The 16,200-nt window shown below is 37.3% G+C and overlaps 1 protein-coding gene across 2 annotated transcripts in view; it reads right to left on the reverse strand.

Annotated features, from left to right (window-relative positions):
- The window catches only part of chst15 (carbohydrate (N-acetylgalactosamine 4-sulfate 6-O) sulfotransferase 15), an 84,118-nt gene extending 68,189 nt beyond the window's left edge, over positions 1 to 15,929 (reverse strand). Inside the window, exon 1 of one of the 2 annotated variants that reach the window (XM_072557522.1) lies at positions 15,419 to 15,929. The gene's annotated coding sequence lies outside the window, so the exon portion shown is untranslated. The remainder of the gene's footprint in view (positions 1 to 15,418) is intronic. The other variant, XM_072557523.1, reaches the window with a different exon arrangement.
- Between the last annotated feature and the right edge of the window lie 271 nt (positions 15,930 to 16,200).

Genomic DNA, 16,200 nt, shown 5'->3' on the forward strand with positions numbered 1-16,200 from the left:
TATTAGCACCCTGGGATTACCACTGAGCAGAAACTGTACCAGAACAGCCATATAAACACTGTGGTTGCAAATTCAGAGATTAGGAATTCTAAGCTGTATAGTACTCAGTCTGTCCACCATCTACAAGGCACATGTCGGGAATATGATGGAATACTCTCCACTTGTCTGGATGAGTGTAGCTCTAACAACACTTGTAGGTAAGTTTCAACATTTCCTGATTGAACTAAAAAAGCTGCCCTAAACTCTCATATGGTTTGGTGTCAAATGTTGTCTGATAATATGCCTCTGTAGTCCCTTGGAATATTTTATTATTTCAGGAGGTATATATCATCAAGTTTTGTTAAAAGTGACTGAGATATTACCCTCTATTACCATCTTACAATAAGCAGATATATTTAAGTAAATTGACAAGATATCAAACCGTTTTGAATGATCACCACATTAACGCTCCATCCAAATCACCCATTAGCAGTAAAGAAACAAATATCAATTTACTACATCCAGCCTCTGTTTTCCCAAGTATCATAGATCCTCCATTCTAAACTGATTTCAATTTTTTAAAAATTCCATTTTGTTAACATCTGGAAAGATTATCATCTATCTTTCTTCAGCAAATCAATTAAAAGATTACAAATGAGCTTCAAAGACATCTGTTTCTGTTGTACTGGCAATAATGTAAGCATTTCATACGTCAGACATTGCAGTTACTTGCTGTATGTTAAATAGATTTTGTAGGAGGGAGACAGAGACAGAGAGAGAGAGAGAGAAAGAGAGAGAGAAATAATTTCAGGTGGAATAGGGGAATCAAAAACAAAGTAACTCAATTTTAAAGTTAGCGCCAAATCATGTAGTAGCAAAATTCAGGCAAGTCAGGAAGAGTTTTTAAATTGAAAGAGACAGATTCTTGACCAATGAGGGTATCAAAAGATTGAAAGAAGAGTGAGTGCAAAATTGAGTTGAGATGCAAATCTGCCAGAAACTAACTAAGTCTTAGAGCAAGAGACGAACAGCCTACTGTTCTCATGTTTGACATCTCTGGGAAAGTTGCTTGTAAAATTGAAGTCAATACAAATCAACAAAAATACACACAACTTACTGAAGTCATGCCTACCACAAAAACAGAGGTTTTGTTTTTGGAGTCAATCATCTCAGCTTCAAGATATCACAACAGGAGTTCCTCAGGACAGTGTCCTAGTGCCAATTTATCAATAACCTTCAGCTGGTCTGCACTGATGAAGAGTGCTAATGATTACTATTCGGTTCCAGTCACAGTTCTCACATGGTGAAGGAGTCCCTGCCCAGACAGGGCAGCACCTGGATAATGTTCAGGCTTTGGCTGCTAAGTGACAAGTAGCATTCATGCTGTATGTTTGCCAGACTATGAACAGTTCCAATAATAAAGTCTAAGTACATTGCCTGGACTTTTAACAATAATAGAGAATTAGTGATAGTAATGTTAAGATCCTAGGGGTAACCATTGATCAGAAACTGAACTGGACCAGATAATATAAATGCTGTGATTGAGTAACTCAGTATTGCAAAGTCAGAAACTACAAGATGGAATACTCCATACGTGCCTAGACAAATGCAGTACCAAAAGCTCTTAAGTTGCTTAACACTTTCCAAGACAAAGCAGCTACCTTCTTCAATCCACCCTCTTCAAACTGCACCACCACTAACACACTGCAACTACAGCAGTATCTACAAAATACAAGGCAACAAATCACCTTGACGTTTTTGACAGCACCTCTCAAACCTTCAAACTCTTATCACCCAAAAGGCAAAGGCAGCAGCACTTGGGAAGTCTACCACTTCCAACTCACACACCACCTGATTTGGAAACATTGCCTTCACCATGAATTGAAAATGTCTCTAATAACACCATGAGTCCTGAAGAGCTAGCACCCTCCAATGACAAGTAAGGTAGGGTAATAAATGCTGAATTTGCTCTTGATGTCTACATGATGTGAGTTAGTATAAAAATCGTAGGAAGGGTCATATAGTGTGGAATTAGTGTTGGGTCAGAAGATCCAAGATCAAGTCCCACCTGCCCTGGAGGTGCACCATTAGATGCCTGAAAGATTGATTTAAAAAATAATTAAATATCATAGCACATAGGTTTAATATAGGGGAAATCTGCTCTCCAACAATTTGCATTGCATTGGTTCATTCTAAGTATCAGTAATTGTACAGTAGCAAACTATATTACTTTTTGAGATGGTTAAATTGATAGTTAATTAAAAGCCTGAAGGCAATTTGCCAAAAGCAGCACAGTAGTTCTGCATAATTATTTACAAAAGGATAAAAGAAAGACAAATTAATTTGTTCATTCTTTGCATGGATACATTTCCTATATGAAATGGGTTATTTTGAACTTTAAGTTTTGAATTTCACGGATTCAGTTCTTATTCTGCAAAATAACATCACTGGTAAACAACAAACTGACTGTCAAAAGGCCAGTGCTGTATGAATCACTGAAGGATAGCTAATAGCAGCTCATGTCTATTGACATGTTGATATCATTGGACACTACTGTAGCTGAAGCAACAGGTCAATTTTGGAGGATGGGAGATATCTCAAATATATAAGAATAATATAAGTGACTCAAAGATCAAATATTATAAAGAATATTCAAGCAGCAGATACAAAGAACCAAAAAAGTTAGTTATATTTCTTTGCCCAGATGATGTTTGGAAAAAGGACCCTATTCAGTCCACACATAAATATATAAATTTTAAGAAATGAAACCTCAGTGATCACAACAGTGACGATATCAGCCCAGTCAGTTTTCATATAGCCTGTAGTACCATAAATATAATGATGGCTCCACATTTCTCACTGGTTTCACCTATCATCAAAGTGGAAGAATTTCATAGAAAAGCCATGGCAATCCACATTTCTACACAATACGAGGATAAGGTGCTGGAATGTTTATATTATAGTTTTCATTTGCAATTTGTACACTGTGTTTAAACTATTCTTGCCATATATTGCATTTGCCTCAAATTAGGAAAATTATTTTCTGTTTCACTCCAAGCTTTAAATAGGAACAGGAGTACACCATGTAGCCACTGAAGTCTGTTCCATCAATGAATGGCATCATGGCCAATCTATAACTCAATTCAGTATACCTAGCTTTGCCCAAAATCTCAATAACATAGGTTTTTGGTAACCAACTGCTGATTTAAATTAAAAGTTGACCGAACATCAACAGTAGTTTGTGGAGGAGAATTCTAAACCTCTAATCACCCTTTACATATTTCTTAAATTCACTCCTGAAAGACTTGATCTTTTTCCTTTACTATTCCCCAATCCTAAGCCCTCCCTGCAATAGTACTCCCACACTAACCTACTTATTGTTCTAATTATCTTGAAATCTTTGATCAAACCACCACCTTTCAACCTTCAAATCTCCATTGAATACCACCTTAGTTCATACAATTTCTCCTTCCTTCCTGTCATGTGGTGCTCAGAGAATTAACTCTGGTCCAGGTTTGATTTTAAAAAGGTTATGCTTAACAGAAGCACAACCTGTACTGAGTTGAAATGGACTGTTGCTCCAGTGTTACAAGATTTCACTCCAGAATGAACACAATGTCACGTTTATTGCAAAAGCCCTCAGATAAGTGATCATCCCTGTCACAATTCAGTGAAGTGTACACCAGCTGCACACAGATACAACTGCACTCTAGGTAACTGTACAGGGCCACTTCCAATTAACATAGTTGCAGTCCCATTTCAGCACTCTTGCGACATTATCTATTTAAATGTACCTTAAAGCTGCATTTTCCTAAAAATTAAGCTTGAAATCAAAAATACACAGCAAAGCAAATGTTCAAAAACATTTGTAGAAGTTCTATGAATTCTACAGGTGTATTAAAATGATAATTTAAGACATTAAATAAAATACATCGGGCTAGTTTCAACCGCACCACAGTTATGACAAATGACTCATCAACATTCAATATGTTGATATCACTATAATAGAGTCCACAGCTCCATTTATTATTAAACCTGTTGTGAAACAGCAAATTAAGATGTCCTAATTCTATAATCCAGTGTAACACAGCAAAACAAAAATTATCTGCTTTAATTTTTGTGAAGAATCTGTAATCCCTCTATTGCATCTAGTTCACCAGTTTTTAGAAGCTGTGATCACAGCAGTAACTTGAAGCCTTTCATTATTGGCATAGCTCATACTGTGTTCTTGGCTCCCAAAATGCATAAATAACTAAGTTAGTACATGTTAACCATCGTTAGATCAGTGCATACCCTTGATCCAATTACCTTAAGCACTTCTTGTAGATGCTTGTCTCCTGTCCAACTTCATTGGAGATTGTCAGACTTTACATGGGCTCCCCAGAGACTTCATCGTCTGATCATGTCTGATTTTTCATCAAAACAAAACATGAGAACGCAAGCCAGGAGCCTACCTGCCTTTTGTTCAGCCCCAGATTTCAAGCTGGCAGAGAAGTTGCTAATTATTCCCTTTGGTGGCTCTCCACCGACATTTTATTTAATTTCACTAAATATTATTCATTCAGTCAGTGGTATGTCCACTCAGGAAAGTCATTATAAATGGTAAATGGTAGTGCCTGCTGCGAGAAATTTAAAAGATAATACAGCAATAACATTTGAGGAATAAATAAGGATATTTGTTATAGTTTAAGATCAAATTTTGATGAGTAAGACTGACCAATAGGAAAGGTACTTACTGATTTATTTTGGGAAGAATGAGAAAATACCTTTGGTTGAGAGCTACAGATCACTTTTCATTAAGAAAATCTTAAAGAGTTTCTCTGTTGTAATGACTGAGTGACAATGCAACAGAAAACACTAAGTGTGTTGGATGTTGCAATGAAGGTATTACAGCAGAGAAAGAGGCCATTTGGCCCAACAGATCCATGCTGGTATTGATGTTTCACAGGATCCTTTCCACAAATTTTCTTCCACTTATGCTTATCTAGCTTCTGCCTTGAACATATTAATGATAGTCACCTCAACCACATTTCAACTATTCCCTCGGATTCCCATATTCCAAAGTGGCTCAAGGTCCAACCTATTGACATTGAGTTGCCAAATGAATATATTGCAGATGCTGCTAACTGAAAAAAAAACTCCAATGAATTTTGAGGAGCAAAAGATGAAAACAGCTTTTTCCTAATTTTCTATTTTGCAAGTATGTTTAAAGTGCTAATCAAATGCTTCTTCAGCACCTTTAGAGTAGGGGTTGTAGCTTAGACACCACAGCACTCATTGACAATTATTATTCAGCCACTAAAGTGCAGGAGAAAATTTTCAGGAATGTAATTTTGATATTTTACTTTCTCAGGTGTGCTACGAAGCAGGCCATTCCTGGAGAGATCCTTCAAGTATGTGAAATAAACTCAAAACAAAATAAGAGACAATGAATAAAATAAATTTAACTTTACATTTTTTTACCAGCAGTGAAACATTGTGTTTATCCTTAATGAAATATCAAAAATAAACATTTGATCTGAAGTCATTTCTTGATATAAATCAAAATTCACATTGAAACAAAAAACAGAAACCCATCCTTCCTCCATCAATTCTCCAACTAGGAATAAATCTTAACATCTAAAGTCTCCAAATCAACAAGGAACTTCAACAATGTGTGCTCACACTGTCAGTTCTTCATGCCATGTCACTTTTGGGAATGATGGTGATCATAAATACTGCCTCATGAAGCAATGAAAGCAAGTGAGGGATAAACACTCAGACAATATCAACAAGGAAAAACAAATTAAATGTTTTAAGGACATGCACAGCCCATTCGACTTTTCACAGAAAAGAAAAGAGATTCCTTTTTGACGTGTATCACAAGCGTTCTCAAAAGAAGGTGAGTATCCAGTGGGTAAAATACAAAAGAATCACAATAGATGCATTAATATTCTTCTACGTTGCCTCCTCAGACTACACTGCAGGAAACTGTCTTGCTGAGGTTCTTTGTTTTTTTTGCTGCTGAATACATGTTGGAAGCAGTAGATATCGTTGCAGAATGGCTTGCTGGGTTATTCTGCTTTTGCTTTAGCCTTTTACTATCCGTGCCGGAGCAAAAGCATCAATTCGGCACTTGTACCTCCACTTCTGTTGCAATCAAATATTTTGAAAAGGAAAGGTAAACTCTGGGATAATCAATTACAGATATCTTTATAAATTACAAGATAATGTTGAGTAGCAATGAAAACATTTTTTAAAATTGAAAGGAAGCAGTTTGAAAGATAATTTTGTGTTAAAGTAGGAATTCAGTGTAATATAGGATAGTTCACTTCAGAGTGAAGTAAGCTCCAGCAGATGGTGCCATATCAACAAAGACAGCTGACAACTGTACTTTCTAGACTTTTATTCACTAAAGTACAGCTTTAAACAGTCATGAAGGATGAATACTTTCCTTAAACACCGCTCTGGAGAGTAGCACAATGGTGGTAATGATTTCAGGAGCTGGTTGTTTTCTCCATTGATTACTAATGAACATCACATATAATCATGTCTTTATTCAAAGTTAATCCTCACTACATGGAATAAACAAGTAGCAATGAAAAATTAGCTGTGGAATAAATTCTGTACAGGAAGAGGAGATTAAAGGAACTTGGAAAACAGCAGTTTCCAGAGAAATTGCTTTAAAGATGAGGTCAGAACCCAAGAGAACCTACAATATTGATGCAACTCCTCAATGGGTGCTGTTGAGGGGAATTTAGTGCAGCGAGTTATCTATTTGGAATGCTGCAGAAAATGCAAGTACATTGTATGCATGACTTCCATTTGCCTTCTTTCTTTACCCTCTTCCCTTGAGCACACAGTGACTCCTGCTATGGTACAGCTCAGTATTTACCTCCAATCATTTAGTACTAGCCAAATTATAAGCAGTAGGGAATAAAGCATACAAGAAAAAAAGAGAAAAAGAGTAATCCCACTGTGTTTAGGAATTGCTGTCTCAATCACTGAGATAAGTGTATGATAGCCTAGTTGTACAAAATGTATAAATACTAAAATCCGCAAAGTACAAAACCAATGTGGAACACTCAATGAACATTCCATTGCTCTACATTGATATGAACTTTGAACTTGAGGTTAAAACGAACCATGGCCAATATTTTGAGCTCCAGCATCATGATAGTTGCATGATAAATTGACAATAAGAGTTGTTGACTGATCAAAGCAATTAATCTCTACCAACTAGTTTAGAACAGAACACAGCACAAGGAAAATTCCAGTGATGAAAAGGTTTGGGAACCATAGGTCCAAATTCACTTGTTTTTCCACCCAAGCAGCCATGCTTAATACAACATGTCTCAACTGCTAGAAGTGAATATTATTTTATAAAATTATTTTATCTTGATTTTGAATGTGTCTGGATGCCAAAGGAGCATCGTGTTCTGAAAGTTATTGCTTTTGGCATTACCAGGCATGTTGGCAGCAAAACCAACAATGAAAAAAAAATAAACAAATAGTCTCCAGGCACAATTCACTATCAACCTGATTCAGTCTCTACAGCTTTATTGGTTCTTTTTGCACCTTTTGATTGAATGTCTTATTTGGTCAATAATAATAAGCAACAATAATTACCAAGGTCCTCTGCGACATGATTTTACCAGTCCAAAATGGCCACAGTAGAATTAATTCATATCATCATAAATCAAACAAATTTCAAAAAGGCTCATGCTGAATGCCCCAAATCCTATGGCCACTTGTGTAAAATCAGAACTAATAAATCATGGATTTTGCTCCATTAATGCCAGCTATATTCCAAATAATTGCAAGCACCATTGATATGAAATTCTACTGTTAAATCCTCCTGGCCAATTTTAGACTTCTGTAATGCTGTTGAGTTATGGTTGGCTTGACCATAGCCCGTTGATAATTTCCTCACACCTCCACTCTCAATAGTTTGGAAATCTCTGACCTAGTTAATGCTTGTTCACAAAACCACAATGATCAAGCTGATTTTACATAGCAAAGATGTTTAAATGTCTGCTATTTCAGACTACAAAGCCACATCCTGGTGATTCAAGGAACTAGAAGCAATTTTATTTTTTTTTAAATGTAGCTTAAAGCCCTTTGCAATAGAAATTGTCTTATTTTCTTTGATTTCTAAAATTCACATTACTCAAACTAGCAACATAACTGCAGTTACAATATTTATCTTTACTATTCAAAGCCACCCAGTCAAACAATGGCACAAAGTTAAAATCATCCAATTGCTACAATTTCATCATTATACAATACTGATCCTATTATCATAGCCAAAGGAAGAATAAAAATAGAAAAACATTGTGTTGTATTTATTTACTATAAAACGTTAGTGGCAAGCTTCTATTATAGCAAATTTAAATATAGAGAAACTTGATATGCAGTCAACACCCAGGCAGTTATTCTTAAATGGAGACTGTACGACATAAGAATTGCACAAGTTTTGAACGTGGCTCAGTTAAGATTTATTCCCGGGATACATGTGGTAGTCTTTAATTATCATACCAAGTAAATCACCATGCCTATGTCATACACATCAGACCCATCCTCTTTCAGTCCAGTGCACCACTTTAAAGGAACACAGCATGTTATTAAGACTTTACTATTAACCCCTGTGGCTATGCTTTCACAAAAGTACTGCAGCATTTGTGGCTTAACATACTAATATGATTCGTTATTTTTTTTGTTGGAAAACTTTTTAAGTTAAAAAGCCCTAAATGGAGAAAATGTGCCCAAGATTTGCCATGTGGTGAATTTCCAATCTCAGCTATACCACTGGGGAGTAGCATGGTGGGTGCTATGTAATTTAGCACAGACTGAAAGGATTTATGAGAATACTCATGCTAAACAACCATCATCAATATTCCAGCAGATAAAAATGGAATGTTAGCAAATGTCCAGCACAGTTTCCCTTCCTGCACTATGACCCTGGTGCAATGAATAAATCAGCAAACCAAATCAAAAATAAACTTTAGAATGTGTTGGAGTAGATTAAATTATGATTGTGTTCTACTTATACTGTAAAATATAGTAAAACTTTTATTCTGATCATCTTAGAAACTTAATTGGTCAAACATTCAAAATCATGATGAAAGACAGGACAATTGTTTTAACACTTAAAAGGGTACACATTTTCTTTGTTGAAGATTAATTTTTAGGCTTTCTTTATCCACCAAAAAATTGCAGCAACAAGGTACAGCTGTAAAATTCTTGGAATCTATGTACATGGATGTCCAGTTATGAGAATATGTGCTGGCACACTTCCTCCCACCATAAATTTGACCCCAGCCCAAAGGTTTGACATTGTCTTAAAGCTACAGGATTCTGGAAGGTGAAAGTTCCACTCCCCTAAGAGCAGGCAAGGCCCAATATTGACTTTATAAGCAGATAATTTTCTCACACTGGTTCAAAATTAGTTCACTGACTTTCACTTTTACCAACACTGCTTGGTCTTTATATTTGGAGTTTCCATGCAGTGATAGTTAAGCTGTTTTTGTATTTTGGTTGCATCACATCAACTTACATTTTCTTGTGGCAGCATCTAACAAAGAGATGTCCCCTAATGATACCCAGTGCTATACAAGAAGTGGAATCTACAATAGTGTCCAAAATAGACATTAAATCTATTTAAGACTTGGTGGCTTAAAGGTACTATCCAGGACTGTGTGCCATAAACAATGCTGAGGTAGCAGTGGAACTGGTACAATTGGCAATCTCTTTAGGATGAAGAAAAATAAACCAGGATTCTGGCTCCTGATCAGGGTACTTCCCTGCTGGAAGTTCACATCAAAGATTCAGTGCAGAACCTCACACACTATTCAGAGCAGAAACAGGCCATTTGGCCCAAGCAGTATTTTCACACCTTTTGAGTGTCTTGTATCCCTCCTCATCTAACTATCAGCACAACCCTCAATCTCCTTTTAGTAAATGCTTACCAAACTGCTCCTTAAATGCATTTGTATCATTGATATCAGCTGTGCCCACTATCCTTAGTATCCATGCAGAGAGTTCTGTTCTGAATTCATTATTTGATTTCTTGTTGACTATCTTGAACACATATATGAATACATAGGAACAGGAGTGGGCCATTCAGCCTCTCAAGCTGCTCCACCATTCAAAAAAGGATTATGGCTGATCCACGGCCCAACTCTAAAAGCAGGAGTAGACCACTTGAGCTCTTGAGCCTGCTCCGTCATTCAGAAAAGATCATGGATTGAACAGCCAGCCTGCTACACCTCTGTAAATGTTTAACAACCTTGCCAAACAAAGATCTGTCTAATTTAGCCTCAAATACATTCAATCATCTAGCATCTGCATCACTGTGTTTTTGAGAATTCTAAAGAGAAATGAGTTCATCCTTTCCTGAGCAGTAAATTAATTGATACAAGAGATACACCAGGAGGCAACTGGCAGCCATAAAACTGCCAAGAACTGAGAAGAGCAAACTACAAGTTAAAATATGGTGTACAAGTTAAAAAGAAAAATTTGACTACTTGCATAAAGTAGCAGCAGATTTTACTCTTGTCTACGCAAAGACGGAAACAGAATAAAAATATTTGAAGAGAGTAAAGCGTATACTAAGTTTAAAGGAAAAAAAAACATTTTGGGAGATAATGAATCAATTCAGAGAAAATTCTCTTCCTTAAATGCTAATCACTATTGAAGCCTATCAGACTCCATTTTCAAGAGTGCTTTTGATGTGAACATTATTCACCTTACTGTGCACATTTTCCAAACAGGAAGAAAATGGCAGAGTCAGCTCCAGCAAGACCATTGGCCTTGTCCCAGATCTTTTCATCTTTATTTGGACTTGCGTATTACTACTTTAACTGTGCAATGTACAGTGCTTAAATATAGTAAAAATACATATGTATTATTTCCTGCATTATGAATGAAATAATAACTCAATGTTGAATTTTGCTATCACTGATTTCCAACATTCTTTTGAAAAACTGAATAGGGCAGCATCATAGCAGAATGCAATCTCCAACCAAAACAAAATTGCAGACACAATTCTCTGACTGCCCACCACTCTCTGCCGCCACATGTGTTTGATGAGTTGTATTAGTTTCAGACAATATTACCTGATGGAGTACTATGCAGACAAAAAAAGATTTTCAAATGTAATGTCATGACATAATTGGCATGACCAGCTGGATTTCCAACTCTTGAAAGTCCCAGTGTATCATTAACAGTCACTGATGGAGTGCTCAATCCAAACATCTCAGACTTCCAACTGGAAGGTATTGCAGCTAGTTCTGAGTGATGAAAATTGTATAGATTGGAGTTAGATAGGTAGCATTGGAGGAAGATTTCATAAAATTTGAGAATTCTATAATACACAGGAAGGCAATTCCACAATCGCATCTGTGCCAGCTCCCAAAAGAGCTACTCAGCTAGTCCATAGAATCTGAATCAAGAAAGAAAACTGACTGATGCGGACCAGTGTCTGTTCAGGGAAATATTATACATAAAACTGTAAAAGTATACAGCCTTCATTAAAAATGTAACAAAAACTATTTTGCTTGATTACACAGTGACATAAATCTTTCTAAGATTCCTAAATGCCTCAAGTGCTTAGGCCTTAATTACATCATTGCCACAGCTGGTCTCACCTCCCAAAAAATATTTGTTTTGACAGAGATTAGTCCCTTAGTTGCAAAGTATTTCTTAAATTTCTGTGATTACTTACAAATTTAATACAGTTTGTCTAAATTACACTGGTAATGTAATGGAAGATGTTAATTCATGAAGCAAAGATTTCAAACACGATTGATGGTCATGTCTATTCCCGTAAGGTGCAGTGGTAGTGTCCCTACCTCTGAGCCAGAAGATAAGGACATGTTGCCATGACTGTCTAAGCAGGTTGCTTAAATGTATATACTCTCTTTTCAAGAAACTTTTGCAGTCCTTTATCTCCTTCTTGCATCGTTTTTACTAAAAAGTTCAAATGGGAACAGTAAGAATAGAGAGCAACTGAGCCTCAGCGTATGATGTGGCAGATTTTCAGTTTAAGTTACCTCAATGGGGCTAGGCTCCTATTTATTTCCGAATAAGAAAAGAAATTTATTCATTTGTTAAGTTAAGGACACTGTATCAAAATATTCTGAGCAAAGATTGATGAGTTAAAAATGAACAAAATAACAATGAGCAGCCAAAGACAGGTAGAAAGCTTATACGTGAGGAGCAAGAGGCATGGAGTGCTTTCGTGAGGATGTTTCATTTACTCACACAAAGTTAGCTAAAGGCTGTGGCATCATCACAGGTACGGGAATGAGAAACAAAGCAAGAGGCACAAAAACCCAGAAATAGATGAAAGAGCACTCGGAGGAGAACAGAGAGTTGAAGACATTTGCAGACAAGATGGTGAAAGGCAAGATTAGTGTTTCTAACTCTCTTGGACTGTATGCCTGGATGTATCATTATATGACTTGCTTCTTCCAGCTGCCTTGCTCCTAATGTTTACCATTGTAGATCTGACACAACACTCTTTGCAGCTGGTGATCAACAATGCCAGCTACAAGTGACAGAATTCTTTGCATCCCAAAAACTGCTCCATTCATTATATTGCTTTCATATCACTTACAGTACACATGCTCCAACCATGAATGAATCCAGAACACGTCAAGGTCCTGCTTTGAGTCTGCATAGACCAAAAGGAGGAAAACAAACACCTCTATGAGTCCAAAGATGCGCTGGTTATGTGGATTTGGCCATATTAGACTGCCTGTCATGTCTAGGGACATGTCGGTCAGGGGGATTAGCCTTAGTTAATGCAGGTTGTGGGATAGGATAGTGGGTTGGGTCTGGGGGTTATCCTATTCGGAGGGTCAGTATGGACTTGATATACCACATGGTCTCCTTCCACACTAGTGATTCTATGATTTTTCTCTCAGACACTTGGAGGAGTATGCAGGCCATTAACTTCAGGACATTCCAGAACAATCCAGGAGAATTGGTAATCATAAGCAATCCTAAACCATCAAAATATATTTAAAGCATGATATTATTGAATATAATGTTTTATGAAATGCTGAGCCAGTGGTTGAATAGGTATTAATAAACATAGGGTAAGCACAACAAGGTTGGAGAAATTGGAATTTAAGAAGAAAGGGTGACCAGCATGAAAACAATAAAGCCATCAAGACCAATGATGACAGAATACAAGTAAATGTTTCATCGATGGAGGAGCTGAGTAAGATAATGACTTAGAGTGATTAAAGTTCGCCAGATGTTCTCTGTGACAAATAGATTGAAGACTAGAACCTACAATACTGTCACAATCTGCTGCTGATCATCTGTATTTAACATCAGGGGAGAAAGCAATTTTTAAAAAATGCATACATGCACAATTTATAAAATATTGATCTTGATGAAGAACAACCAACCAGACTAACTACAATAACTACTTGCCACAATTCCACATGTCTATTCAACATTTAAAAAAATAATAATTTTGTACTAGTGTAGGCCTATAAAACTGGGAGCAAGTTTGTACTTCATGTTCCCTCATTTAGTTAGTTTCTTCAACTACAGGCCAGGAGACTTTCTACTTGTTGCTTGATTGATGGAAACATTGGGTGCTCAAAACTAAAAATGTCAGCACTGAACATCCCCGAAGTTGAAGAACACAAAATTCACTTAAGAAAAGTAGATACTTTCTGCTAATGCCTCCACCTCCTCCTGTTAATATTTGACTGGAAAACAGGCAGAAAAAACTGCACAGCGTGTATTGTTGAACCAGGTACCTAACTAGAAAATAAAAGTCTTTGATAGAGTGAGATATAATCTTTTTTCCATAACAGAAACTTCACCTGATTTTACTGGGTTCCAACTTTTATACACAGGCTAACACAGACGGCTTAATGTTACAGGCTCAGTAGGGTGAAATACATTTTGTTTCTCAGTTGTCACAGCAACAACAATTTATTCTCCCTGGGATACAGTTTCCAAAGTGTGTGTTGTTCAGCATAACTTAGAGAAATTACCTAACTTAATTTCATATCTGTTTCACAATTACATTTTTGGAAGGAAAATTGTTAAAGTGTCACAGTAACTTCCACAAATGAACCAAATAATCAGCTGACTCACATGAGTAATTGTTTCACTATCTTTCAAAGTTAAACTTTTAACAAGAAAACAAATTGCTTTATTCCTATTATTACTTTCATGTTTAAAAATGGTTAATCCAGAATGCATTTTAAAACTAGCAGAGAGGTTTTCTTATAAAATATTATTAATATGGCTCATCATCTATCATGTGTTTTCATTAATCAAAAAAAATCCACTTTTCATGTGCATTCTGTTTATGCATCCACACACCTTATGGACTACATGTGCACAATAAGGTAATGAGCTTCACGAAGAGGAATGCAAAAAAAAAGAAAATTGAATGGGGAAGTGAATATCAACACAACAGCAAGCACACAGTTCTGAGCAAACAGACATCAATGAAGAAGCATTATAAGTGTCTTTACAAACATTAAACTTTTGAGTTTAAAAAGTGTGAACTTAACAGCATCCGAGATATTTAAAATAGCAGTCAAATCCACTTTAAAGTTTTTTTTTGAAAAAATGAAAGGTTTTAAAGCCTAGGCAAGAATATTTGAATGTGCAGACAAACTTCAATATTGAACTAAGTAATAGTTAAAATTATGGTAAGAGACCAATATTTCGATAAACACTAAAAATAGACGCAACCATTCTACAGAATGAGAAACTGGCTGTAATTATACTTTTTTTTGAGAATTTCAAGAAGTTAAAAAGAAGCAAATGCGGTGGTGGAGAGAATCTAGCCTGGATTCTTACAGCAGTTTGTCGATCACTTCTGAGTTCTGTTCTTCAGTCTGATTACCGACGCTTTTATTTCAACTACTTCTATCACAGCTTTGTGAACCAATCTGAGGCTGGCATTCACTTTTTACAAACCCTTGAATATCATAGCTAGGTGAAATAGCAAGTGGGGAAAAAAAGCATCCTGAAGGGGGGCAAAGGATAACATTTGTCATTATAACAGCACACCTTGATGAACATGAAAAGTAGATTAAGATCATAAGGAGGGGGTGGCCAGGAAAATGACCCTCTCTTTATTCCACATGGATTGCGCCTATTCTCCCTCATCCCTGTTTATAAACTGACACCCAGTAGATCGGCTGGTCGTATTAAACGGGCCAAATAGGTTGTGTGTGTTCCTCTCAGGATCTGGTTGTATTATACGGTGGGGCTGACAGTCGGGACTGGGGGGTGGGGGTAGGAAGCTGCACAAAGCGGCGGGGGAGACCAGACATCACCACAACCGGCTCACAGTCTCCAGACAGTGGCTCAGTCCCAGTCTCTTCCCCTTGAGTGCTGGATCCCAGCTTTACCTCAGCCCGAGCTCTCCAGGAAACAACTTCAAAACTCAATCCAAGTCGGTAGATTTACTCACCGAACCGTTTCTCGCTTTAATACATTCCCTCCTCTCTTAGTTAAGGTCCTTCACCTCCGGGCTCTTCAACTCATCGCCACAACAAACCTTCCTGCTCAACACAGAGTTCACTCGCTGCTTCTCTTCGTATTCCTCCGTGTTTTCTCTCCCTCTCTCTCTGTCGCTTGATTTTCCCCCTCCTTTTTTCTTAATGTCCCAACTTGCGGTGAAAGGTTCTCTCCTCTGCTCCTGGCTGAGAAAGTGAACACGAGTATCCGGCCACTGTGCAGTCAGTCAGCAGCGAGCTCCAGTCACAGACTCAGCAGCAAACCCACAGGCGACAGAGCAGCAGCAACCAGTCCAATCACAAACCCTCCTCCCAGCCGAGCAAGAACACACAGCCTGATCCCCCCGACACTGCTACCGTCAGCTCATACACCTCCAGACATAACTACAGCCAGCTAGCTATCTGTCCTCCAGACAAAACTACAGCCAGCTCTCAGATCTTCAGACATCACTACAGTCAGCGCCCAGTCCCCCAGACAACATTACAGCTGGCTCACAGTTGCCCAGACATCATTACAGGCAGATCACAATCTTTCAGACGTCACTACAGTGGAGGCAGAGTCCCCCAGACATCAGTACAGCCAGCTCACAGGACTCCAGTATAACTGTACAACAGGCATCTGATTCACATTGCTGTAGATACCACTAGATCACAGATACTGTAAAAAGATGTTGTTAAACTTGAAAGGGTTCAGGAAATAATTACAAGGATGTTGCCAGGGTTTGAGCTATAGTCT

The sequence above is a fragment of the Chiloscyllium punctatum genome, chromosome 38, assembly GCF_047496795.1.
Source record: "Chiloscyllium punctatum isolate Juve2018m chromosome 38, sChiPun1.3, whole genome shotgun sequence".
Taxonomy (NCBI): Eukaryota; Metazoa; Chordata; class Chondrichthyes; order Orectolobiformes; family Hemiscylliidae; genus Chiloscyllium; species Chiloscyllium punctatum.